Here is a 26,203-nt window from a genome sequence, read left to right as displayed (position 1 = left end):
ATAGCAGCCTTATTCATAATAACCAGAACATGGAAATAGCCTAAGTGTCCCTCAGTAGAAGAATGGATAAAGAAACTGTGGTACATATACACTATGGAATACTACTCAGCTATTAAAAACAAGGAATTCCCGAAATTACTGGACAAACGGATTGAGCTAGAAATGATCATAATGAGTGAGTTAAGAGTTAACCCAGAAGCAGAAAGACTTAAATGGTATGTACTCACTTATATCTGCATACTAACCCAAGGGGCATGTCCCACGAAAGCCTTCACTTACCAGGAAACTGGGACAGAGGGGAGGGCATCCTAATGGGACTCTAGATTAGAGAAGCATGGGAGAATAGCAAAGTAGAAGGATCCAAAGGGTCCTAGAAACCTACAAGTAGAACATTATGATAGATGGATTTGGGCCCAGGAGTCCCGCTCAAACTAAGGCACCAGCCAAGGACAATACAGGCAGTAAACTTTAAACCCCTACCCAGATCTAGCCAATGGGCAGAACATTCTCCACAGTTGAGTGGAGAGTGGGATATGACTTCCATACGTACTCTGGTGCCTCACATTTGACCATGTCCCCTGGAGGGGGAGACCTGGTGGCACTCAGAGGAAGGATAACATGTTACCAAGAAGAGACTTGATACCCTATGAGCATATACAGGGGGAGGAAATCCCCCTCAGGAACAGTCATAGGGGAGGGGAATAATGGGAAAATGGGAGGGAGGGAAGAATGGGCGGATACAAGGGATGGGATAACCATTGAGATGTAACAAGAATAAATTAATTAAAAAAAAGTAATAGTAAAAAAAAAAAAAAGGATATTTGTGATGTTTATCTTTGCTTTCTTTTCTAAAGGGAATGAGATAGTTCATATATTTTTAAGCTTATGTATCAAAACTTACTATTTTAAACATTTTCAAGCTAAAGTCAAGTGTTATAGAACAAATTCCTAATGTTCTTTAACTGTTATGGCTGTGTATTTATTTCCAAGGTTGTATTTATCTCATACATAAATTATGTACTCAGTAAGCGTGACCCTCCAATTCCCATTCTTCTCCTAATCCTTGACAACCTCTGACTTACTTTCTGTATCTCTCAATAAATATATTCTACATGACTATATATGTTTTATATAACTAAAATCATATATTCTTTTCTCTCTAGCTTATTTCCTTTAGCGCACTGTTCATTTTGTATCACCAATAATTCTTTAATATTTTGTAGAACCAATCAACTGTCTAACATAGAAGCTACATAATTTTTCACAGTGGTGGGCATAGCTTCAGTAGCTCTTCTTTGTACCGAGACTGTGAGGAAGGGGTGAATTAGACATGAGCCCCAACTTTTTCTTCACAGATACATGTAAAATTATCAAATATCACCACCTGCTCAGAAAATATCGGAAGAGCTTAAGACATAGTTCAACAAAGAGCCAATTGATTCTACATCAGTATAGAGAGATATAGGATTGATAAACCATAGAAATAAAATGGACCATCCGTCAGTCTTAAGTAAGTTATTAAAGCTCATACAATCTAAAATCTAAGAAACATTTTAGAAGTCTAGTTTCCTATCTGTCTTGATAAATTTGGAATAGGAAATGAAGAGAAATGCAAAGTCCCATGACCTTTAGAGATTAATTCTGCAATTTGAATGAATATTTTAACAACATAGATGTCATTTCTACAACAAAAGTGTTGTTTTATATAATAAATGAAAACTTCTTTTCCCAAACATTTGATTTTTCCAAGTGATTTACCTGGTCCCAAGGATAGTTGAATGATCAAAATACACCTTAAAGATTCTAAAACAATAAAAGATCACTGGCACCCACTATATGACAGACTCCGTTCCTGATTCAAAGGTAGCAGCTTGCCACCGAAGAACCATGAGAGTACAGTATTCTTTCACCTAAATGAAACTAATTTGCATCGAGTACATGGTGTCTATGTCTTTATCTTCATGTGTCTTCTACTTAGTTTTTTACTATTACAAAAATACAGCTTAAGTTAATAGAGTTACATGCAGATTCTTTGATACTCAGAGGGAGGCCTTCTCTCAACTGTTGGAATATCCTTGTTAGGACCAGCAAGGGCAGTGTGAGCTATCTATTCTTGTACCAGCAGAGCTTTGTCCTAAGTAGGACACTGGGTCTTCAAAGGGCACTCAGGTTCATATAGAGCTTGTATTTATCCTGCCAATACTCCTACAATTTTTAGTTTTATTCTGAATAAGCCATGAAAGGTCTCTAGGCTATTTCTTGGTTTGTAAAAAGGAATTGAGCTGAATTGTTTACACGTTGTGTTCCCTACAAAGCTGCAGTGGAGGTGAGCATTCTGTATGTCTCCAGGGCTCAGAATTTGTTGCCCTTGCTTCAAACATCACTCGTTTATTTCTATGTGGCTTAACATTTAAGAACCTCTGAACATTTTATATAGAAGTTAAAGAAAATGTCCTATAGCAGAAGTTGTGGAAAGGAACCTTAAATATGGACTGCCATTAATATAATTTTTTATTTATTTAATATTTTTAAAATATTAATTTTACTTATTTCCTAGAGATGGAATGAGAAAAATGACAGACAACATGTAAGCAGCTGGGGTGCTGATAGATAGGCGTAAGTTTTACCCAATACTATAAATGTTGGTGAAGTTCAGAGAAACAGGTATTTCCATGAGACACTGAAGGTCCAGGATCAACAATAGAATACTGAGAAATTTATATTGTGAATTATCAATGTTTTGTTCTTCAAGAAAATATTACCAACACTCTCTCTCTCTCTCTCTCTCTCTCTCTCTCTCTCTTTCTGTGTGTGTGTGTGTGTGTGTGTGTGTGTGTGTGTGTAATATATACATTTACTAGTATTCTGTTGCTGATTACTTTCTTTGTTTCTAAGGTGTTAGATGGTGGTCACAGCTCTCTGGTGTTTATGCCCTTTCACTCAGTTCACTATACTTCTATAGGGCATTCTATCTCCAGCCATAGTTACAAATAATAAAACAATAGCATGTGAATATCATATATATCATACTTATATATGAAATATATATATATATATATATATATATATATATATATATATACACACACACACACACACAACTAATTTATATGCTTTTAGAAGTCTCTCTAGGCTGAAGTGGACTTTTTCCCTGCTTCAGAGCTACTTAGTAGTAAACTATTTCCTGTGTTTATCAACATTTTATATATATATATATATATATATATATATATATATATATATATATATAATATTTAAAAAATCTGTATGTATGTCATAAGTTCTCCAGAATCCCATTTAGTAAAAACCATTAAGACCAAGTACTTGACACCCATCAAGCACTCTTCCCAGTGCTGAAAATATACCTTGAGAGAGTAATCAAAACTATGGAGTCTAACAGGTTGCTGTGGGTAATCAGCATTGAGCCAGAAAATACTGAGAGGTCTAATGATCTGAGTGAATTAGTTCACAAAGATTATTTGAGATCTTCTCTTTATTGAAAGCAATCCAGTAGGAGCCAAGAATGAAAACAGAAGCCCGCTATACCCAAAAACAAAACAAAACAAAACAAAACAAAAACCAGAAAAAAAAAAAACAGCAAAGACTGCTCAGAGAAAAGTTATATTGGCATATGGGCTCAGTAGGTAGACTGGTTGCCTAGCCAACATAAAGCTTTGAGTTCAATCCTCAGCACTGCATAAACTAGTCAGAGTGGTGCATACCCTTAATGCTAGCACTTATGAGGTGCAGACAGAAGATTAAGACTCATAAATTCAAAAAAATTCAAGGTCATTATCCTTAGTTACATACCCAGTTTGAGTCCAGCTTGGGCTACCTGAGACTATCTCCAAAAATAAATGTTTTTAAAATAATAAAAATAATAAAGAAATTACATGAGTTTACACACAGGAGAGCAATGTAAAGGTTATGTTTCTCTGCATATCTTCTGTCAACTGGATTCTCCTGCTCCATTGAATTCCAAGGAGGCACAATATTTTATTTGCATTTGATCAGTTTGCTACTAACAAGAGATGAATAACTGCATAATCAATTAAAGGTCTCTATGATCCACATAAGACCAAAGAACAACAATTTTACTTTCTCTTGGCAATAGTTTTATTTTTTATTTACTCAAGAATAATGAACAAGAAACAACAAAGTGCCTAGAGACTATGAGAAAATTAAAAAATAAAAGACAATTTAAAACTTCTTCTATGAATTGCTCAAAAATATAAATGTTCTAAATGAAGCACCAAAGTGATTATTTTCCAAGTGAGTCTCACTGTTCAGGTATGTGTAAGATGATTAAAGCTTCTTTAATAAGATGTTTAATGATGTTGTCAATAACTCTTCTAAAACAAGGAAAAACCCACATTATCTCAAAGATAGAATAATCAATAAGTATAATAGTAGAGAATTAGGTATAGCTACCCCTATCTAATTTTGCTAAACTCTTAATATAGTTATTCTTAGATCAAAAGATATTGAGAAATCTAATAAAATAGTGAACAGTAGAGGAGCAGGAGGAGGAAAAATGAAAGCATGCATAGCTCTACTCTCAAGCTTTTCTACAATAATGTGTACTTATAACAAAATGCAATCAAATTCTGTTGCTGAGTTTGAAGACATATTTCTAAGGCTCAGAATGAATTTGATTCATACACCAGTGCTCTTGGAATAGGGAGAGTTTCTGGGTCACATTAAAATAATTAGTACCAGGTTGAAATGTAATTAATTGAGAGAAGAGAGGAGCTCTCCATTCACTGATAGGGAGTAGCTGTTTCTATTGCAGAGATACCCTAGCTAACCTCTAATCTATTACTACCGCAGTCTAGATTCCTCATTTTCTAATCAATGACATATTACTAATTTATAGAAGAACAGTTAATTCTAAATTCTACTTATTGAACATGTATGTATCACCTTCTTGGTCCAAGATCTTAGATCATAAGCTTAAATTACTATTGTATAACTATGAACTTTTTTATCCTCTCTCATTTTAAAAAAATCATTTATTATAATTTATCCAAATTACATTCCGATTGTTATCCCCTAGCTCTACTCTGAGGGAAGCACTAAGAATTGCATGGAATATATGGGGGATGGAGGTCAGGACCTCCACAAGGAGGACCACCAAGCCTGGCAGACCTGGGACCTGCACAAACTGATGCGTCAACCAGGGAGGTTAGAGAACCTAGATGCCCTGTTCAGATGTAGACGACGGGCAGCATAGTTTTGGAGGATACAAGTACAAATACTTCTTCAGTCAGCCTGAAGAGAGTCAAGGAGTAGATAATTAACTCAACACTGTATGCTTTAAATACAAACAACAATGATCAAAATTACTACTCCTATCAAAAGCTCCTGACATTCCAAAGTAGTTTTAATGGCTCTGATTCTCAGAACCTGCAGTCACTGCTATTTTAGTACCAAGGGAGGAAGAGAAGAGAACCCGAGGTTCTTTCTCTGTCTTGTTTTTCTTCACTTGGTGTCATCACTTGCTCTCTGTAGCTGTGATGAGCACAAGGACCAAAACAGCTTAGGGAAGAAAGGGATTATTTCATCTCATAGGTTGCAGTCATTATCAGAGGAAGCCAAGGCAATAACTCAAGGTAGAGCCATAGAAGCAAGAATGCAAACAGAAATGTGGAGAAATGCTCCTTACTACCTTCTTTACTTGACATCTCTCAGTTCTCTTTCTTATACAACTCATGACCTGTTGACCAGGGGATGGAACCACTCAACGTGTTCTGGGCATTTTGGTCAAATTGAAACCAGTTTAGCAAATGTCCCCCATATGGGGTTACAGGCTAATATGATCAACTTCTTCTCAACTGACACTCCTTCACCTTAACAGTTTAAATCTAGTTATGACACTTAGTCTTAGACACAATGTGCATAAAACTTCTCATGATCCTCCACATTCACCTTGCATTTTTTTTTTTTTTTTAATTCTTTTCCCCAGTATCAACAGCATTGCTGACTTACATATCCTCTAACTTTTCTCTTGGCAAATTGAAACATAATACATGAGAGAACAATAGGCCCCTTCACAGATTTCCTATTTAAATTTCAAGACACAGACAATATTTACCAATTGACTGTAATGCATTGCGTTTATCTGAACATTCATCTAAAAAATAAAAATCATCTGTGGGGTATTTTAAGATGTGAATCTTCTGCTCCCCCTGTTCACTTCCTCTTTGCTTCCACCTAACACATTTCTATCTGCATCTTCTTTGTTACATCCTAGACTAAGGGGCCCAAGATGGCCAAAAATATGAACTCTCAACTCTGGTCTGATCAACAGAAATGACCAATTGTCATACACATTAGTATGATAGGAACTTTTAGTTCTATTTCAATTTATCTCTCCTAAATTATTTTTTCTTTCTTTCTTTTTTAAATATATTTTATTAATTTATTCATATTCCCCCTCCCCTATGACTCTGACTAAGGGGGACCACCTCCCCCTGTATATGCTCATAGGGTATCAAGTCTCCTAAATTATTAACACATGTATTTTGTTGGAATTTACTCTTAAAGATAAGTTCACGTGAAGCTTAATCATGAGAGAGAGTGTATTTAAAACCAAATCCCTCTAATGTCAAAATCCAGGCTGGTGTCCAGGGATGTTATTTTAATATCAAATTTCAATGTAATCATAATCTTTCTTCCAGTTTTATCTGTGGAAAGTAGCACAGCCCTCTATGTGTAACACTTAATGATAAAATATTACATTTTATGGATGAAGTAAGTGCTCATTACTGTTTTAATATAATAGTCACCGCTATCATTAAGGCATGATGTTCATATTTATTGATAATGTTAACATCCTTAGAACTAGACCCTTCAACTTTTTATCTTTATCACTTAGCCCATACCTTTGTATTCACTTAAAATGTACTGTGTCATTTACAAAACCTCTATCCAATCTGTACAACAATTCACTCCAACTGAATCAGAAGCATTGATGTAAAGCCTGAAAATTTGAAGCTATTATCAGAGAAAACCCTTTCAAAATATTGTAAAGGCCGGCAGGGTTGTTTTCTTTTAACTTTTTATTGTTTGTGAATATCACATCATGCACTCCAATGTCACTCATCTCCCCATGCCTTCCAACACAAAAGAAAAAAAACCTGAAAATAGAATTTTAAAAACCGAACTGTATAAGTTGAGGTATATAAGGTGTGTCACACAGTATACCCTTTTACTCAAACAGCTTTACTTGGAAATGTTCATTGGATGAATAATTGATCTAGTTCTGGTCAATACTGGATTCTTATCAGGAGTCCCCTCAGATATTCTTTTATTGTTCTGTGTCATGGAGATTCTGCAGCTTTCAGTCTGCAGAACTGGCCTCTCCACACAGTGCTCCTATAGTTTTTAGACAGGATATGTGTTAGGGAGGGACAATTCAGAGACCTAGACATGAGCCTGGACCAGGGCCAGTTCTCCCTCTTTTCCCAGGCAAAGGGGAGGGTAAGCTCCCCCTTTCTCAGGATCTCAAGCCAGCTCACCAGCGCCTTTGTCACCAGGGCCAACTCTACTGTGCTACCCAGGCAATGTGCAGGCCACTCTCCCGAGTGCTGTCCCCAGTGAGGGGCAGAGTCAGGTCTTATGCCTCTAGACCAGCTCAACCAGCTGCTGAGGTGGCAGGAAGCAACTCTCCCACTCCCATGTCACCTCTCAGTAGATAAGAAATGGGACCAACTCTCCAGTGCTCACACTTTTCTGGCCAGCTCACACAGACTAGCAGCTTTTAATAAGATGCAATTCATGAAAAAATGCCAACAATTGTCAGAGTTTCAAGTTACTTAAAAGCTTCTACACATAAAGGAACTAGTTAACTTAGAAAAGATATTATGTATAAATTTGGTGGTGGGAGGCTTTCTGTAAGTTATACATCTTAAAAAGTATTAATACCTACCTACAGTATACAAGGAACGGGGAAACAAAACTAAACAAGCAATCAAACAACCCACTCAACAAATGAGTTAATGAACTGCACATTTCTCAAAAGAAAAACACTAAGCTTGTATTAAGCAAATGAACAAGCAAGCAAGAACAGTACACCTTGGTGAGTACATGGGGAAAGAGACAAATGGCGGAGAAATAGAAAGAATGCACATGTGGATACAGACTTTTTAAAAATTTATTTCATGTTGTTCTGAATCAACCTTTCTTTACTTACTGCCATTGCATACCTGTCTGTTAGATACATGTGCCAAGTCTGTCTGTCTGCATATATACATACATGTGCACACAATGAAAAGGAAATGTCGTTAAATGGAGAGAACAGTATCAAAACAATTAAGGCAGTTTCAAAACAAGTGTGACATGTTTTCTCTTACATGTGGTTTTTAGGCTGTGTGTGTGTGTGTGTGTGTGTGTGTGTGTGTGTGTGTGTGTGAGAGAGAGAGAGAGAGAGAGAGAGAGAGAGAGAGAGAGAGAGAGAGTGAGTGAGAGAGACTAAAACCAAACTATCCAAGGGAAAAAAAGAGGAAAAAGAGGACTAACAAGAGGTGGGTAAGAGAGCCAAGAATACATTCTGCAAAATAGACCTGATACACAATATATACGTATATAAGGATGCCTTTGTGTTACACAATACTATGTAATGGGAATATATTTAATGAAAAATTTAAAAACTATCACTTGTACAACTCAATTTTTTTATTCTCAAGAGGTCAAACTTTTCAATTGTATCTCTACAAATCTTATTTTGATTTCAACGGTAAAATAGCCATTTTAAAATTTTTATCATGTTGGATAAACGTGAATCAATCCTGCCCTCCTCTTTTACTGCCATTGCCAGATCCATCTGCTGAAAAACAACAATCTAAGAAAGACCTCATACAGTGTGCATAAAGATAGGTGTTTGGAATGGCTGCTTACATATGGTGGATGTTCAGGAAACATTTGTTTACTGTATCAGGATCTGAGCTTCTGTCTCTCTTAATTTGTAGTTATTTGCAAAACATCTAACAATTGTACTTCATTTAATTAAGAAACAAGTTTAGACTATTTACATGTCCCATTCACACAAAAGTGGCATGACTAATTACTTTACAAGTCCTTGTAGTCTTTCTTTGCATAGATTTTCTTCTCAGAAGGATAAAACTATGCTGCCCACAATACTTATTTACCATTAGCATTGTGGTATCCTGAAGAAAGTCCTCTTTGTCCAGGGGTGGTCTGGGTGACCTTAGTGACTGCCTTGGGAAGGAAAGTATACTGTAAGAAAAAAAAGGGGAGAATAGAGTTCTCCAGGAAGCTCCCTCCCACTTTGGACATGTTCCCAGTTCTGTCTCTGGTATTTTTACACAGCCAAATACCCCAGGATGAAGATGAAAGCCCTTGGCATGTTAGGAAGAAAAGATATTTTCTAGAATAAAGCCTTCTTGAATTGTCCTGTCAGCAAGAGTGTATCATTGTTTAGAAACTACAATGTGGACAAGAGTTGGCAAGGAGGAAGAAAAGCATCTCTATTACAAAACAGCAAATATTTGTCATCATTTTTAAAAAGAGTATATTTAAAACTCCTAAGTGTTTCAAATAGACTATTCCCTACTACAAATGGAGAGGAATTATTTTCTCTGTAACATTGACACTTGTCAGATCACTGAACTTAATTTAAATGGAAGTAAACTTTGTCTCTTGGCAACCAAAACCACGGGAATCAGCTCTACTCTCTCTAGAGGAAGAACAAGCTTTTCAATATTTATGAGCTTTATTATTAACTTTTGTCCTCTTTCCATCCAAAGGCTGGTTTTTCTATTGACAATACAACAGATTTGGTTTACTAATGTAAGCAGGAAGGAGTCTAACTCCTTGTTTTTATTTCTTTGTGTGTCTGTGGTGTGTGTGTGTGTGTGTGTGTGTGTGTGTGTGTATGTGTGTGTGTGTGTGTGTTTCATTGAGATAGCAAAGAAATCTTCTCTAAATTTATTTAAACTTGTCTCAGACAAAAACACAGAAAACAAAGTGTTTAATAAATGCATATTATGCCAGTCAAATGTTCCTTATTAAACAGAGGAGGAGATGATACTTTGAAAATATGATGCAAGAAGATTTCTCAATCACTGTATTTTAGAACCAGGTTCTGGAATCCCTCTTTCCAGTGTCCGTAATTTTGAGACATGTTCATTTTTTAACGTAAAAAGAAAGTAAGTTCTAAGGTCTGAGACTCATTATGAATGCACCTAGAATCATGAGCACTCCCCATGCCTGCAAACAAGGGAGGTTTTCTGAGAACACAATCCATCGAGTTCTAAACTCAGCAATGAATAAAGATGAGAAGTGGTGTAAAATAGGTGGTCACTTCTAAAATTGAGAAATTGTTAGAAAAGATATAGATTTCAGTTTTAGTTGGATGCTCAGCAGTGATGTAGTTATAGGTGACTGAGTTCCCCATTCACCACACAGCTGTCATACATGAAATGAGAGTGACAGCTTGCACCAGTGGTCCCATGCTTGAGGGCTACAATCAATTGCAGCTCCAGAAATAAATTATGCTGTTTTGCATCTATAATTTGACAATGTTTCACACACACACACGTGTGTTGATAATTTACAAAGAAGAAAAATACATGTTTAATAAAATAGAAATTATTTGAAAGAATCATTGAATCTTTTACATTTGCTATGTGTTTTCTAAATCAGTATTGAAAGAATTTCTGAATCAATATTGAAAGAGTTCTTAAACAGCAAATTTAAATGGGTTTTTAATTAAATATTTCAGATGCATGATTAAGATTTTATTGTTTAGTATCAACTTTCATTGCATCAAACTCCTTATGACAGGTATTTGATGAGAAGTTATTATTATTATTATTATTATTATTATTATTATTATTATTATTATTAATTGAAAGCAAAAAGACTATTTTAAAAGTGGATTACACAATTAAACTTATTTAATATAATTGTTTTCTAAGCTCTGTATATTTTTTCTATTACATATAATTTGGTCAAGATGAGTGAAAAGTGAATGTGATTTTCCTAGTTTATCTGAACTCAATCTCTATACACCTACATCATGTGCTCACTTTCTGTGCACTCACTATGTTATCATTAAATGCACTAATCAGTTTGGCTTTTTGTTTTCTTTAAATTAAGGCCATTTAAACAAACTTGTATTTTAAAGAAACAAGACTAAATACACAGAGATAGTTGAAGCTTTAAGTCAGAAAGAAATTGCCATTTGCCCAAAAGATTTTGCTGTCTGTGTATCTCAGTTCTAAATAAAATAAGGCACGGAAAAGAAGAAATGCATCTGTTAATTCAGGCAAAGAGAACTGATAGCTCAAATAATAATTATACACATATATGAAATAATTATACATATATATATATATATATATATATATATATATATATATATATATGAAAACATTTAACTGGGGCTAGCTAGAAGTTTCAGAGGCTTAGGCCACTGTAATGATGATGATGGGAATCATCAAGGCACATAAGCAGACATGATGCTGGTGAGGTAACCGAGAGTTCTACATCTTGATCCGCAGGCAGTAGAAGTGAATGCCACAATAGGCCTAGCCTGAGCACAGGAGACCTCAAAGTCCACCGGGCAGAGACATACTTCCTCCAACAAGGTACACCTCCTAATAGTACTGCTCCCTATATGCCAAGCATTCAAACACGCAAGTCTATGGGCGACATTCTTATTCAAACCACCACACATGCATGGCAAACTGGGATCAGGCTGTAAAGTGATGAAAGAAAGAAAGAAAGAAAGAAAGAAAGAAAGAAAGAAAGAAAGAAAGAAAGAAAGAGAAAATCTCACTAGATCTGAGGTCTAGAATATTCCAAGGCAAACCCCTCTCCTCAGAGAATGGTAAATTTTTCAAATGAAAAGGAAAACACATTTCTATCGTACAAGCATTCAGTATGACTTCACTGGTATTCCTAAATCACAAAAAGCAAAGGAAAAAGGGATAGAGTAAGAATAGTTTTTGCTATAGATGAAGAAAAATTAGGAATATGATAGATTTTTCTTTTTGTTTAATATTTTCTTTTGAGCTATTTATATGTGTGTTTGTATGCATGTGGTAGGTGTGTGTGTGTGTGTGTGTGTGTGTGTGTGTGTGTGTGTGTGCAAGTATGTACATCCATATGAAAGTCCAAGGTTGAAGTCCCAAATCTTCCTCATTCACTTTTTCGCCTTCTTCTCTGAGGTCTCACGTTCTCATTTTTCTTCTGTCTGTGTATTTATCATTGAATCCATTTTCATTTTCAGATCTTGAACTGATTTTTTGATTTCTTTCATCTGATTTTTTGTATATTCCTGAGTTTCTTCCATTGCCTCTTTATAGGTCTTCAGGGCTTGAACCGTTTTATTTATTTCTTTCATCTGGTTGTTTGCATTTTCCTGCAATTTTTCCAGTTCCACTCTATGTGCTTCTTTTATGTCTCTCACCTGTTTGTCTACGTCTTCCTGCATTTGATTATGAATTTTATTTGTTTCCTCCATTATAATCCTCATTACTAAGGATTTGAGGTCATTTTCTTATATTTCCGTTGTATTTGAATTCTCTGGGTTGTTTTCTTTGGGATAGCTGGAAACAGGAGACGCCATGTTGTTTTGGGGTTTTTTGCGTATGCTTTTTTGTTGTCCTTTAGACATCTTGCCGTCTTTGTTTTTGTTGGGTAGCTTCCAGAGTTGGATGGAGGGTGTCTGACGATAGATTCACTTGTTTTCTCACGATTTTCCTAAGCTGCGAGCTCAAAGCTTCACTGGTGTGGATGTTAGGAGGTTAGCCCTGTTGTTCTGGTCTCTCACAGCCAGTGATCTTCAGCCCCCATGTGCTGTGGATCCTGCAATTGTTCTGGGTCTCTGAATGAGCGTTGGGTCAGGCCAAGGTATCCACAGCCTTCTGTGTTCCCTGCCAAGTCCAGCCAGGAGCACTGGGCCTGAACCACGGGCCGAACTCAGCTAGATTCTCAGGGCCTGAACCGTCTGCCAAGCTCAGCTAGGGATTCTGGGCCCAAAATGCACACAGGGTCCAGCCAGAATTTTTGGGCTGGGACTATGCACCAAGCTCTGCTAGGGCCTTTTGGCCCAAAGTGCATGCTGTGGTCAGTTATTGACTCAGGGCCCGAACTGACCACCAATCTCAGCCAGGAATTCTGGATTCAAACTGCACACTGTGTCCAACCAGAGTCTTAGAGCTGGTGGAACCGAGCGCTCTGTCCAGCCTGCGCCACAGCAGGAGAACTGCGGCTGCTCTGAGTTAGCACCAGTGGTGGAACCAAGTGCTCCGCCTAGACTGTGTCACCACAGGGGAGCTGCCACTGAGCTGAGGTGGTGCCTAGGATGGAACTGAGCATGCCACCAAGCCTGCACCACAGCAGGAGAACTGCGGCTGCTCTGAGTTAGCGCCAATGGTGGAACCAAGTGGTCTGCCCAGACTGTGTCACCACAGGGGAGCTGCCGCTGAGCTGAGGTGCTGCCTAGTGTGGAGCTGTGTGCTCAACTAAGCCTGCACCACAGCAGGGGAGCTGTAGCCATGCTGAGTTAGTGCCTCGGGCAGAATTGCTTGCTGGGCTGAACTGTCCGCCGAATCCAGTCTGGGTCCGAAGGCTCCACACGATCCAAATCCTGCCCCGAGTCCCCTCTCCCGCAGCAACTCTCACCAGCCACCACACCAATCGCCTCCACTGGAAGGCTATGAGCTGCAAACCTCAGCCACTGCTGCTGGTGCCGCTGGTGCTGCTGCCTCTGCCGTTGCCGCTCCGATCAGAGAAAATCCACGCTCCTCCCATGTGCAGGGGCACACAGGTCCTCCGCACCCTGGTCCCTCCGAACCGTGGAGCACTCCCGCTGCCGAATGTTCGGACCTCGGTGTTCTTGGCTCAGAAATTTGTGCAATTCCCTGAATTGTTCACTGGAGCCTCCAAACGCAGTCCACACTGCTCGCCGCCATCTTGGATCCCCTCATTCACTTTTTACCATATGTTTTCAGACAGAGCCCCTTAGTTGAACTTTGAAGCAAAATGGATACTCCAACAACCTACCTAGCTCCACGAAACCTCCTATCTCTGCCTACTGGAATTTCACACAGGCAGCCATGCTTAAGCAGCCTTTACATGCATTTTGAGGCTCTAAATGTCTGTCCCCTGGCTTCCCCACAAAGTGATTTACCCTCTAAGCCATCTCTACATTTCAGGTTTTCTTTTATAAAATTTTGAGGTGTGATTTCTTATCTCATATTTTTCTAGACAGGAAAATTTAGATCATATGTATGAAATAGAAAGACAATATCCAAAGCACAGGATAGTATAATATTTTCTCTGTTGAGAGACAGATAAACAATCACAGTCAGAGAAAAAATTAAATACAAAAAAAAAAAATTCTTGCAAAAGTTTTCAATGTAAAAATTCAGTGCTACAGGCTGGAGAGATGGCTCAGTGGTTAAGAGCACCATCTGCCCTTCCAGAGGTCCTGAGTTCAACTCCCAGCAACCACATGGTGGCTCACAACCATCTATAATGTGATCTGATGCCCTCTTCTGCAGATAAAGCACTCATATGCAATAAATAAAATAAAAAATCTTTTTAAAAAATTCTATGTTAATTTTAATGATGCCAAAAGCTTCACAAATTAGTCATACAAATAATACTTGTAACTGAAAAATATTAATTTAACAGATATCTTAAACACCCACTCTATTAGTTATTTTAATTATAGATTCTGATTTTCACCATTACATTTATAAGTATATACAATAAATACAGTATATATATATATATATATATATATATATATATGATCAATTTAGAAAAAGTTAAGTATAATAGGGCATGTCATACAAAGAAGAAAAAAGAGCAAGCCCTACCATATGCCCCTTAAGTGTGTGTGCATTGGCATAAGGAATATAGACTAGTATACCATATTAAAACAAGTGTGCAAATTTTATGGAAAAACAGCCATCTGAAGAAATATATACATGCATATTTCAGATGTTATTGTTCCCCTGAATTGACTCTATTAACCTGCGAATTTTATCCTAGTACTCTATCTCATTTGCAGATTATGGACTCTTAATGTTGATTTGTATTCTGTATTATTTTATATGTGTGTGTAAGTACACACATGCACATAAATATTCATATTTAATAAATTATGCATTCCAGCAGAGTGCCATATATGGTTTCTTACTCAGATACCTTTACAATTAAGCCAATCTCTCAAAAGAAGAAAGAGTAATTCAGTACTTCAATAGAGGGTAAGTCTTCATGTTCCAAGCTGAACAGCTTTTTTTTTCCTTTCTTTCTTTTCTTTTTTTTTTTTTTGCTGAACAGATTTTTAAAGAGTGAAATGTATAATACCAATGCCAGCATGATGTTAGAAAGGAGTTTTATACAGAGATAAAGCATGTATAAACTCACATAGACTGATTTATCTAATAGATCCACATTTATTTTATTTTTTGGGCATGAATGTGTGTGTCTGTGTGAACACAAGCACACATGTACCAGGGCATTTTTTGTAGTAGTAGTCAGAAGGCAGCGCCCTGGAGGTGTTTTTTTTGTTTTTTTTTTTTTTGTTTTTTTTTTTTTGTTGTTGTTGTTTTTTGGTTTTTTTTTTTAATTTTTGGAGATGTTGTTGTTTCAACTTGCTACTTTTTGAAATCTGGACACCAATGTGAGTTGGTAAGGCCTATAAAAAACTCATCTACATGCATAGATATCTGAGTGAGTCAAATAATTCCTTATCTTTATATATTTTGAATCCAACAGAAAAATTTTTTGTGAAACAGTTAATTTTTAAAAAATATTTTTTCAAGCCAGATGTGGTAGTGGTGCACACGTGCAATTCGAGCACTGAGAGCTAGGGTCAGGGTCAGGGGGCATGGGTTTCAGGCCAGCCTCAACTAAGTTTAGACTGATTTACAATTACTTATTTAGTGGCATAGAAACATTAATACTGTAGGCAGCGGTTAGCATACTCATTTGACTTAGCAAAAGTTTCATTCAGCTCAGCTTTATTATATCCATGATGTGTTAGTAATACAATCTGTATTAGGCTTACGATAATGAAGAAACATTATACCTGTACAGAATGCTTATCAACAGATAGATATGCATGTGATGACAGATTAAGCCCTTATATTTAGAACATGCTATTATATTATTTTGAGCAGGTTTTGTTTTATAAATGAGTCCTCTAGATAAGATTTGAGATTATCAATATTTTATTTATTTATTTTTTATTAATTTATTCTTGTTACATCTCAATGTTTATCCCATCCCTTGTATCCTCCCATTCCTCCCCCCCCCCCATTTTCCCATTATTCCCCTCCCCTATGACTGTTCCTGAGGGGGATTACGTCCCCCTATATATTCTCATAGGGTATCAAGTCTCTTCTTGGCTACTTGCCGTCCTTCCTCTGAGTGCCACCAGGTCTCCCCCTTCCAAACCCAGCTTTACAGAAGGTACTAGAAGGAAAACTCCATCCCAAAGGGTCAAGCTACAACCAAAACTACCCAGGAAATAGATAACTATCCCATGGCAAAAACACAACTACACAAACGCTCGACTGGAAACAACATCAAAATTAAGACTCTTAACAGTCACTGGTCATTAATATCTCTCAACATCAATGGCCTCGATTATCAATATTTTAAAAAGTGGTGATTTGCTTCACATAATTATCTGTTATAGGCACATCAGTGTTGTATAGACGTTTCAGTGATCTGATTCACCAGGTAAAGCATATTGAAGTCCTGAAGTTGCCAAATGCCTGTGTGGTGTTTGTTTGTTTGCTTATTAAATATTTTACATATACATTTACATTATTACATATATATATATATATACAATAAACTACCTAGAGCAGAAAGGACCATGAACCAATCAAGATTATATAAATGTTACATTCTTAGTGTTTTGGCTATTTGTATTGGGCAGCCTTAAAGAAAACATCGTTTCTAACTTGGTGAGTCTAAAATTCTGAATGCAAATCCATATCTGTCATATCTCGTCGTTATCAACTTAAAACATCTATAGAGACCTAAAAATGTCTTAACCCCTAAACAATTAAGCTTAATTGCAAAACTAAATTATCTGGTCTTCAACCCCATCAGAGAAATGATAAAAGGGGTCAGGAAGATTTTAGTTGTTTTCTTGGGCTATAGAGGGCTATTTTCAATGGGAGTTGGTTATAAATTATTATTGATTTTACTTACAGAGAAAACAAGGTTGGACTCAAGGATGTCTCCCTTTTCCTTTCTCTCCCATTCTTAGGTTTGGTGATAGTGAGTGAAAACAAAGAAGGGGGAATATTGAAACATTTAGGGAGGGTAAAACAAAAGATACATTAGTGAGTCTACTTCTCAATTTAATGCCTCAATTGTCACTCACAAGTTTATTTTTAATTCACTGGCATAGAATGTCGTATATAGATACAAAATAAGTTTAATTTTAGATACAATAGAATAGATTTCAAATGTAAGATTATTCTTCATACATATTGTATATATTTCTACTCTAATATGAGGCATTGTACCCATATAACTCAACTATAATACAAGGTTTACTTCCAATACTTTGAAAGTATTATTGCAGGCTGTTTAGGATAAATAAGATATACAAGTTAGTTTTTAGTTGATCAAATCATGTCTATCAATTACTAGTGTATTTTTATCACAAGAATATACATCTTAGGTGCAACTGGGAAGTGTTTTTTAAAGACCTTCTAAATGCAGCCTTCTAATTTGCAAATACTTATCTGCCTACCCTGACCCACATGCCTCTAAATCATGTACATGACCTTTTAACAAATCAATTTTATTTGGAAAAATACACTATGAAATCTTTTTAAAACAGCTCAGAGACAAGGCCTCCAAACAAGCAATTCAGAAAGGTCACTTACAAGCAATTAACATTTAAACTTTATTCTCCTACTTTCTAATACCCTCCTAAATGGGGGGGGGGTGCATTTTAGAAGCTACATGAGCTCTGAGTTCAACTGTATTGTACAACTCTGTCTTGCCGCTCGCTTGCTTGATTTGTCAGTACAAACAGAAGATGTCAGCTTTTCTTTGACCAGGATCTACTGACTGTAGTGTTCAGTGGGGAAAAAAAAAAAATAATAACACTGGTAGACGTCTAAATGGAAGCTCATGGCTGACATTCTCCTTTGTTTGAAATGTCTTGTATGTAAGGCATGCTGTTCCTTTCCTGAACATTGCTAAATTTAAAATCAATGAATTGTGTCAAACTTTAAGCTAACAGCCTATTTAACAATTCATATTTTCTTGCTCACTTTTTTTCGAAATTCATGAATAACATGCACTTGTTTTTGTCACTTTTTGGAAAACTTCAAACCATAAAGTAATATCCTTATTCTCATTTTCACAATTGTAAGATTTATTTTAGTTGGGAATTTTAATATCTGCTTTCACTGGCCCCATCTGATTTTCTCATTATTTACTACATTAAATATAAAGCACAGAAATTGGGAATCATATATGCTTGGCTATATTATTTAATTCATTCATTTGCTTATGTGTAGGTTGACTAAACAACTCCAAGTAGGTAAGAATCTTTCTTTTAAATAGTCTTCATATATTACAATTGTTACTTCCTTCATTAAACACTTAGCTCATCTATTACAATTGCTAGATATTGAATGGGATATAAAACTTGGTAAGTGTTAGACCTATTCAAACAAAAATCTGCTCAGAGAAGAAAACTAAAATATTTTAAAATGAAATGGAGTCTTTCAGAATCAGGATAAGATTATTTCCTTATTAAACATGATACAAAGACTTAATATTGTACAAGTCATGCATAACTTATTATGACTAAAACAAAAACAACAACAACAAAAAAAACCTAATGAAAAAGAAAAAAAACTAAAAAGTTCATTGCACTATAATCTGTAAGTGGGTATTTTTCTAATATTTATATGTTAATACTGTTTTGATCATCAAACAGGAGTGAGAAGTTTTGTATCAATTCTTACATTGGCCTTTAAATGAAGAAGAAAATCAAGTTGTTATTACTATTCTCCAATAACACGTTGTACTGTAGCAACTTCTCAATCACTTTTAAAGATAACCCTAAAAAATGAAGCCATACTATCATCTGTATAATAACCTTAGAATCAAGAGTTGCAGATATTTCAGTGCACAAAGTATCATCTGCTTTGTTCTGCCACATGTTTTTCAAGGAAAAAAAGTAACACATAATCTGCAGACATTGCATTGTGTAAATTGAAGGCTATGTCATACTGTATATCATATGCAAATAATGAATGAGTAACTAAGATAGTTGATAGGTAAAGGAATAATTAATAATATTACACTAAAATTAGAGCATACCCAAGCCATCACTCAACGTAGCAGAATCAAGCAGAGGGAGAAAGCAGATACACGGTTGCCCTCATGGTGCCCATAGCAATCTCATCTAAATAGTTATTTAATGTGTTATAACAAAGTGTCTTCATGGCTAGCTTGACTTGATTTAGAACCAGCTAGAAATCTAAACATTTATGGATTGTGTGTGTGTGAGAGTATTAACCAGAAAATTTTAATTGATGAAGAAAGAACCATGCTGCATGTTGGTGGCATCAGCCTTGAGCTGGATTCTTGGCTTGTATCAAGAGGGACAAAGAAAAAAAGCACATCCAGCATTATCTCTTATCTCCTGTCTGGGAACACAGTGAAACGCTAGCTTCATGAACCATCTGCCTCAGCTACAGCCTTTCTTGCAACCTTGCCTTTCCCACTGTGATGAAATGTGGTCTCATACTGTGAGACAATAAACCCTAACCTCTTTACAATTCTTCATGTATGGCATTTCGTGAAATTAATGAATAAAATATCTTATACAAATATCATCACTTACATTAAATTAATAACTACCTGTATTTTATTGGACTTTAAACTTAAATTGGAAAATAAGATTTAATCTTTTAATTGACAAAGCACTATAAACTTCATGAGTACATTTTCATGAATGCTCTCATACTTTAATTTTATTTTAAAAATGTGTCAGCAGTAAAAGTGAAGGTAAATGTCTTGCCTTTCAAATGGGTTGAACTTAAGACTTAAAAACATTATGTTACAATACTCCATGTTAAGTAATTGTAAGATTAATATTATTAAAATATTGACACTGTACAAAACATTCTACAGCTTTAGAACAATAGAATATTCTTAGTAGAAAATGGTTTTAAAACTATACGGAGCAATGGAAGATATAAAATATTTGAAGTTATTCTAAAACAAAAATGCCAAAATGAGGATATTACCACACCTTAACTTTCAAATGTAGTACAAAGGTATAGAACCCAAAATAGCCTGCCTCTGGTTTAAAAATAAATATATAGGTCAAGGAAAGAATAGATTTCAAAAATACAACTACACAGATATAGTTAACAGATCTTTGAAAACACACAAAGCATACACTCAGTATGAAAAAGACAACATTTGATAAATAATGATGGTTAATTAGATATCAACATTATGAAAAATAAAATGAGATGCCTTGCCTCTCACCAGGCACAAATATCAAGTCATTGGGGATTTTAAAAATAAATATGAAACTTGGAACTATTTATATATTAAAATTATTTAGGACTTTGGAATGGGTAATTTTTATATGAATTCAAAATAATGCATTATAAAAACAAAATTGGTAGATTAGACTGTGTCAAATTAAAATACTTAACAAATGTAATAAAAAAAAATGGAAAGATAATCTCTCTCTTTTTCCCTGTTTGTTTGTTTTCCATAGTATTTTGTGGAGGTCAGAGAAAAAAGGGAATAGGTGTTCTCTTTCTACCATGTGTGTCATAAGAATTGAACTCAGGTCATTAGTCATTAGTCATTAGGTTTGGCAGGAAGCACTGTTACTCCCCAAGCCATTTTACATGCCTAGGAAAACAGTTTAGTAGAAGATTTTAAAGGAAAAAAAAAGGCCATAATATCTGGAAGATGCTCAAAATCACCAGTCACTAGGGGGATGGAAGCTGGAATCACAATGAGATAAGGTATCACCTCTGTGTGGGAAGAATTTATCCTACGCAAAATAAAAAAAGCTGGTGAGGATACAGAAAAAAGAAAAAACTCTAAAGGTTTTGATGAGGACATAAGTTTGTAAACTACTATGAAAAAATATTTACACAAGTTCCTTGATAACAACAAGGCAGCCAGATGTTATTAATTTTTAAAGAAATAATATCAAGATGGAGAAAAGACAATCCCTTATGTTCACTGTATTCTTAATGACAGAAAGTTAATTCGCCATATACATACATCAAAAGATGAGCAAATAAATAAACCATACACCCTGGAGTGGCACATGGACACAACTAGTCATAACTAGCATGAGTCTTTTATTTTTGACAGCACAATAACATAGAGACCATAAATTCAGGTAAGAAAGGCAAAGATTACAAGGGTGACTTTGCATTTCCCCATGTGAAATCTAACAGTGTTGTACATTATTCCATAGGAATAGAAGATATAGCTATGGATATTAGAAAGTAGTCATGGCAGGAGATAAGGGGATAATTGGTCAGTGGATGTTACAACTGGAGAAGAGAAATGGGTTCTTGTAATTAGCACACAGTATAAGAAAATTGATAGTCATGAACAGACTATCTCAAAGTAACAGAAGAAAATAATTTGAATTGTCCCTCTGTAAAATATACATTTGGTACTTATATATGTGCTAATTTATCTAAGTGATCGCTACAAAATATAGACATACAACAAAAGCGTTTGCTAAACTCTCTTATATGTGTGTCATTTGAACCTAAAAATGAAAAATTGGCTAATATAATGAAATCTTCAAGTCTTTAAAGAAGAAATTGAAGAAGATATCAGAAAATAGGAAAGCCTCCCATGCTCATGATCAGTAGGATTAAAAATTAAAACTGGCCATCCTACAAAAGCAATGGATGCAATCTCAATCAAAAGTCCAAAGCAATTCTTTACAGACCATGAAAGGATGCTTCTCAACTTCATATGGAAAAAAAAAATCCCAGGATATCTAAAACAATTCTGAACAATAAAGGAACTGCACGAGGTATCACTATGTCTGATTTCAAGTTTTAATACAGAGCTGTAATAATAAAAACTGCATGGTATTGTAATAGAAATAGAAAGGTGGATAAATGTCATGGAAATGAAGACACAGACATAAATTCATACAACTATGGACACCTGTTTTTTTTTTTTTTAATAAAGAAGGCAGAAATATACAGTGGGAAAAAAAGTATCTTCAACAAATGGTGCTGGTCAAACTGGATGTGGATGTAGACGAATGCAGATGTGTTCATATTTATCCACCTTCCGAAAAACCAAGCCCAAGTCGACCAAACACCTCATCATAAACCTAGACACACTGAACCTGATAGAAGAGAGTGCAGAACAGCCTTGAATGCACTGGCATAGAAGACAACTTGCAGGACAGAATACTAGCAACACAGGCACTAAGATACAATCATTAAATGTGACGTAATGAAACTGAAAAGCTTCTGTAAAGTAGAAGACACTGTCAATCGGACATAAAAGCTCCTTATAGAATGAGAAAATATTTTTTACCAACTCCATGTCTGATAAATGCCTATTATCTAATATAAAGAACTCAAGAAACTGTAGAGGACTGTCTTGAGTAGATGTAACAACTATCAATAAAGTGCTGTTTAGCCAATCAGCTGGGCAGAAGGAAAGGAAGTGGAAGGTAGGACTTCCTGGAGAGGGGAAGGAGCCAAGATTGAAAGTTGATAAGGAGAAAGCACAGTTGACCAGGGGAGAGCAGATTGGCAGTTGACAAGGAAGAAGAGAGAAGTGTCTGAGGATGAGATTGGCCAGTGCTTGGGATATATGTATGTTATGAGGTTTAGATTAGTTTGTTTTAATTTATGAGTAGATTAGAATCAGTTTAGATTCTGCCCGTCCCTGGTGCTTGCAGCATTAAAGTCTGCAGTCTCCCTGTGTCAGTTATCAGCTTCCTAGGGTGAACTGATACGATTAATTTTAACAAGAAACTAGATATTTAAAAAATTAAAATCCAATTTAAAACATATGGGGCACAGGTATAAACCGAATTTTCAATAGAGAAATCTCAAAAGGTTGAGAAACAAAAGAAATGTTCAACAGCCTTAGTCATCAATGGCAATATAACTACACTGTGACTCTACCTTAGAGCTGCCAGAATGGCTAAGATCAAAAACAAAAGTGAAAACTCATTCTGGTGCAGATGTGAAGCAAGGGGGATGGGAATGCATACCTGTAAAGCCACTATGGAGATCAATGTGGTGGTTCCTTAAAAAATCGGGAATTGATCTACTTCAAGACCCAGATTTCCACTTTATGCCTGTATCCAAAAATGATCTATCCTTCTACAAGGACACTTGCTCGTCTATATTTATAGAAGCTTTGCTCACAATAGGCAGAAACCAAAAACAACCTAAGTGTCACTCAACTGAAGAACAGATAAAGAAATTGTGGTACATATGTTCCTCAGCTGTTGAATGACCAAATTTGCAGTAAAACATAGGCAAATAGGAAAAAAAAATAACCTTATTGAAGTAACACAGACTCAGAAAGACAAATGTGGTATGTATTCACTTAGAAGTGAGTATGTGCTCTTAGGTGAATAATAATCAAGCTATAATACACAGACCCGGAGAGGTTATGTAAAAAGGATGTTAAAGGCAGGAAATGGATTTCTGTGGCAAAGAAAGTCAAATAGATTCTCAGGCTTGACTTAGGGTGGGAGGGGATGATACAGGAGGGATCAGGTTGCAGGTGGGAAGGGATGGAGGGAGGGAGTGTGAGGAGTGGCAGCTGAAATTGGGGACATTTGAGGGGATTATGTGGAAACCTTGCTCAGTGGAGAGTTCTTAGACTGTTTGCAGAGGGGGTGACTAGTGATGGTTCCTAGTAAAGAACAATATGGAATCTGAACTATCGTTGTTTGTAGCCAGGCAAGGATGCTGGTGGTAGGACTTGGTTACATTTGGTTGAGTTATTGGCTGAGGAGGACATGTGGAGACCTCTAAATAACTTAGGATGATGCTAGAACCGAGGTAGCATCTGAAAAACCAACACCACTCCTGACAACAGGTTCCGCTCTGCTCACTGAACCCAGAGCATTCTGTCCTGGAGTCCTCACCCCTCTACTAGTCTCTTTTACGTGAGAATGCACTCTGCAGGTTACAGGAGAAACCTCCACACCAACACAGCTGTGAAATGCTTCACCTAGATCTGCCCTGCATGCAAGATGTGCTGGGACAATGGTGGCTCAGGACATGTACAGTGGCTAACCAATGTTTGGTTTAATTTGAGGTCCACTCCACCTTGATGGCTTGGAACCAGCGATTGGATAGCCCAGAGACCTAGAGTAGAGCCATTCAAAGCCACTGTTTTAAGTGTCGTATCGTGGGTACATATACTCTAAAGGAGTATAAGAAACATGATACATTTTCCCTCTAGGCAGAGGAAGGGTCCTCACTGAGAGCAAATGGCAGCCTGGCAGAAGAAGAAACTCTTGTTGCAGCCTCACGTTTTCACTGGGCCCATAGAATGGAAAGTGTTCCTGCCAAAGACACTAAGAACCTAATTTTAAAAATAATTTATTTTACTTTTGAGATCATAATATAATTATGTCATTTTTTATTTTCTTTTATCCCTCCAAATCCTTCTACACACCCTTTCTCACTCTCTTTAAAATTCATGGTATCTCTTCATTAGTTGTTAAACACACACACACACACACACACACACACACACATACATACCATACACATGTATATACACATATATTCATAAATTTAACCTACCCAGTCTTTTTATATATGTATGTATGTTTTCAGGTCTGACTATTTTTTATTAAGTAGCAAAATGGTGTGTGTTTTTCCATGGACAAAACAACTTCTCTCTCTCTTAGCATTTCTTAGTTGCCTGTAGTTTTTTATATAGTGTTAAAGGTTTTTCCTCCATCGATTTTAGAGTGTCTGTTGTCCTTGCTCATCTCATGTTTAGCTGGTCATGTTGATGAGACTTTACAGATGTAGCTTCTGATGTTACCAGGAGATACAGCCTAATATCAAACTTCCTGAACCTTTGACTTTTACAATCCAGTCAATTTTCTTTCACAATATTGCCTAAGCCTTAGGTGTGGGAGTAAGAAAAACTTGTGCAGAACGACGAAGCATTACATATTGTCACAGCTTGCTTTTGTGAACTTGACAAAGATATAAGATACTTCTGAGAAGAGGAAACCTAACTCAGCTGAGAAATTTTCCCATCAGACTTGCATGGGAACATATTTGTGGGGCATTTTTGGTTGTTTATTGGACTGGGACAATTAGACACAATCCCTGGGCAGGAGCACAATCCTTGTACTAGTTGGTTTTGTATGTGAACTTGAAACAGTTAGAGTCATCACAGGGAAAAGAACCTCAGATGAGGAAAAGCCTCCATGGGCATTCTTTCGATTAGTGACCAATGTGTGATGCTATCTCTGTGCTGGTGGTCCTGAGTACCATAAGAATGTAGGAGGAGCAAACCAGGGAAACAAGCCAGTAAGAAACATGCTTCCATGTCCTCTGTATCAGCTCTTGCATCCAGGATCCAGTCATGCTTGTGTTCCTGTGCTATAAATCATTTTCTCCCCAACTTACATTTTGGTCATGGTGTCCCATCGCAGCAATAGAAATCCTAACTAAGACAACCCTCTGCCATCCTGCAGATCTCAGAAATAGAACTCAGATAATCAGGCTTACCAGCAAGTACCCACTGAACCACCACACTGGATAAGAAATAAGGTTTTGCATAATTCGCAATGTATATAGATATTATGCTTATATTATATACCATATTGTACACTGTAAACATATAAAGCTTTTCTTATTAAATCTTATTAAATCTGGAAATGAAAATATTTCCAGAAAGAAGCTACTGGTAAGCTTTTAGCTACTGTATTTTCTGTGTTAGTGTACACACATCCACTTATGAGTAGGGCCAATTTGTGTGCAAGTATGTCTGATGAACATAGGCCCATGTGCAAGTAAGACATTGACACTGGATATCTTCCATGGTCATTCTCTAGTGTATATTTTGAGCTAGGGTTTCTCACTGAACAGTATGTTTTCTTATTCGTCATTATTTTAAATACAGAAATAGTATTTTAGATTGTGTTTTAAGCAAGTGGGCATTCATT

General features: G+C 36.2%; 1 protein-coding gene across 1 annotated transcript in view; it reads right to left on the bottom strand.

Moving 5' to 3' along the window:
- Grm5 (glutamate metabotropic receptor 5) overlaps positions 1–26,203 on the bottom strand; it is a 421,703-nt gene that overhangs the window by 281,005 nt on the left and 114,495 nt on the right.

The sequence above is a fragment of the Acomys russatus genome, chromosome 7 (assembly GCF_903995435.1).
Source record: "Acomys russatus chromosome 7, mAcoRus1.1, whole genome shotgun sequence".
Taxonomy (NCBI): Eukaryota; Metazoa; Chordata; class Mammalia; order Rodentia; family Muridae; genus Acomys; species Acomys russatus.
Note: the sequence above shows the minus strand (reverse complement) of the source record. Positions and strands in the feature narration are given on the sequence as shown.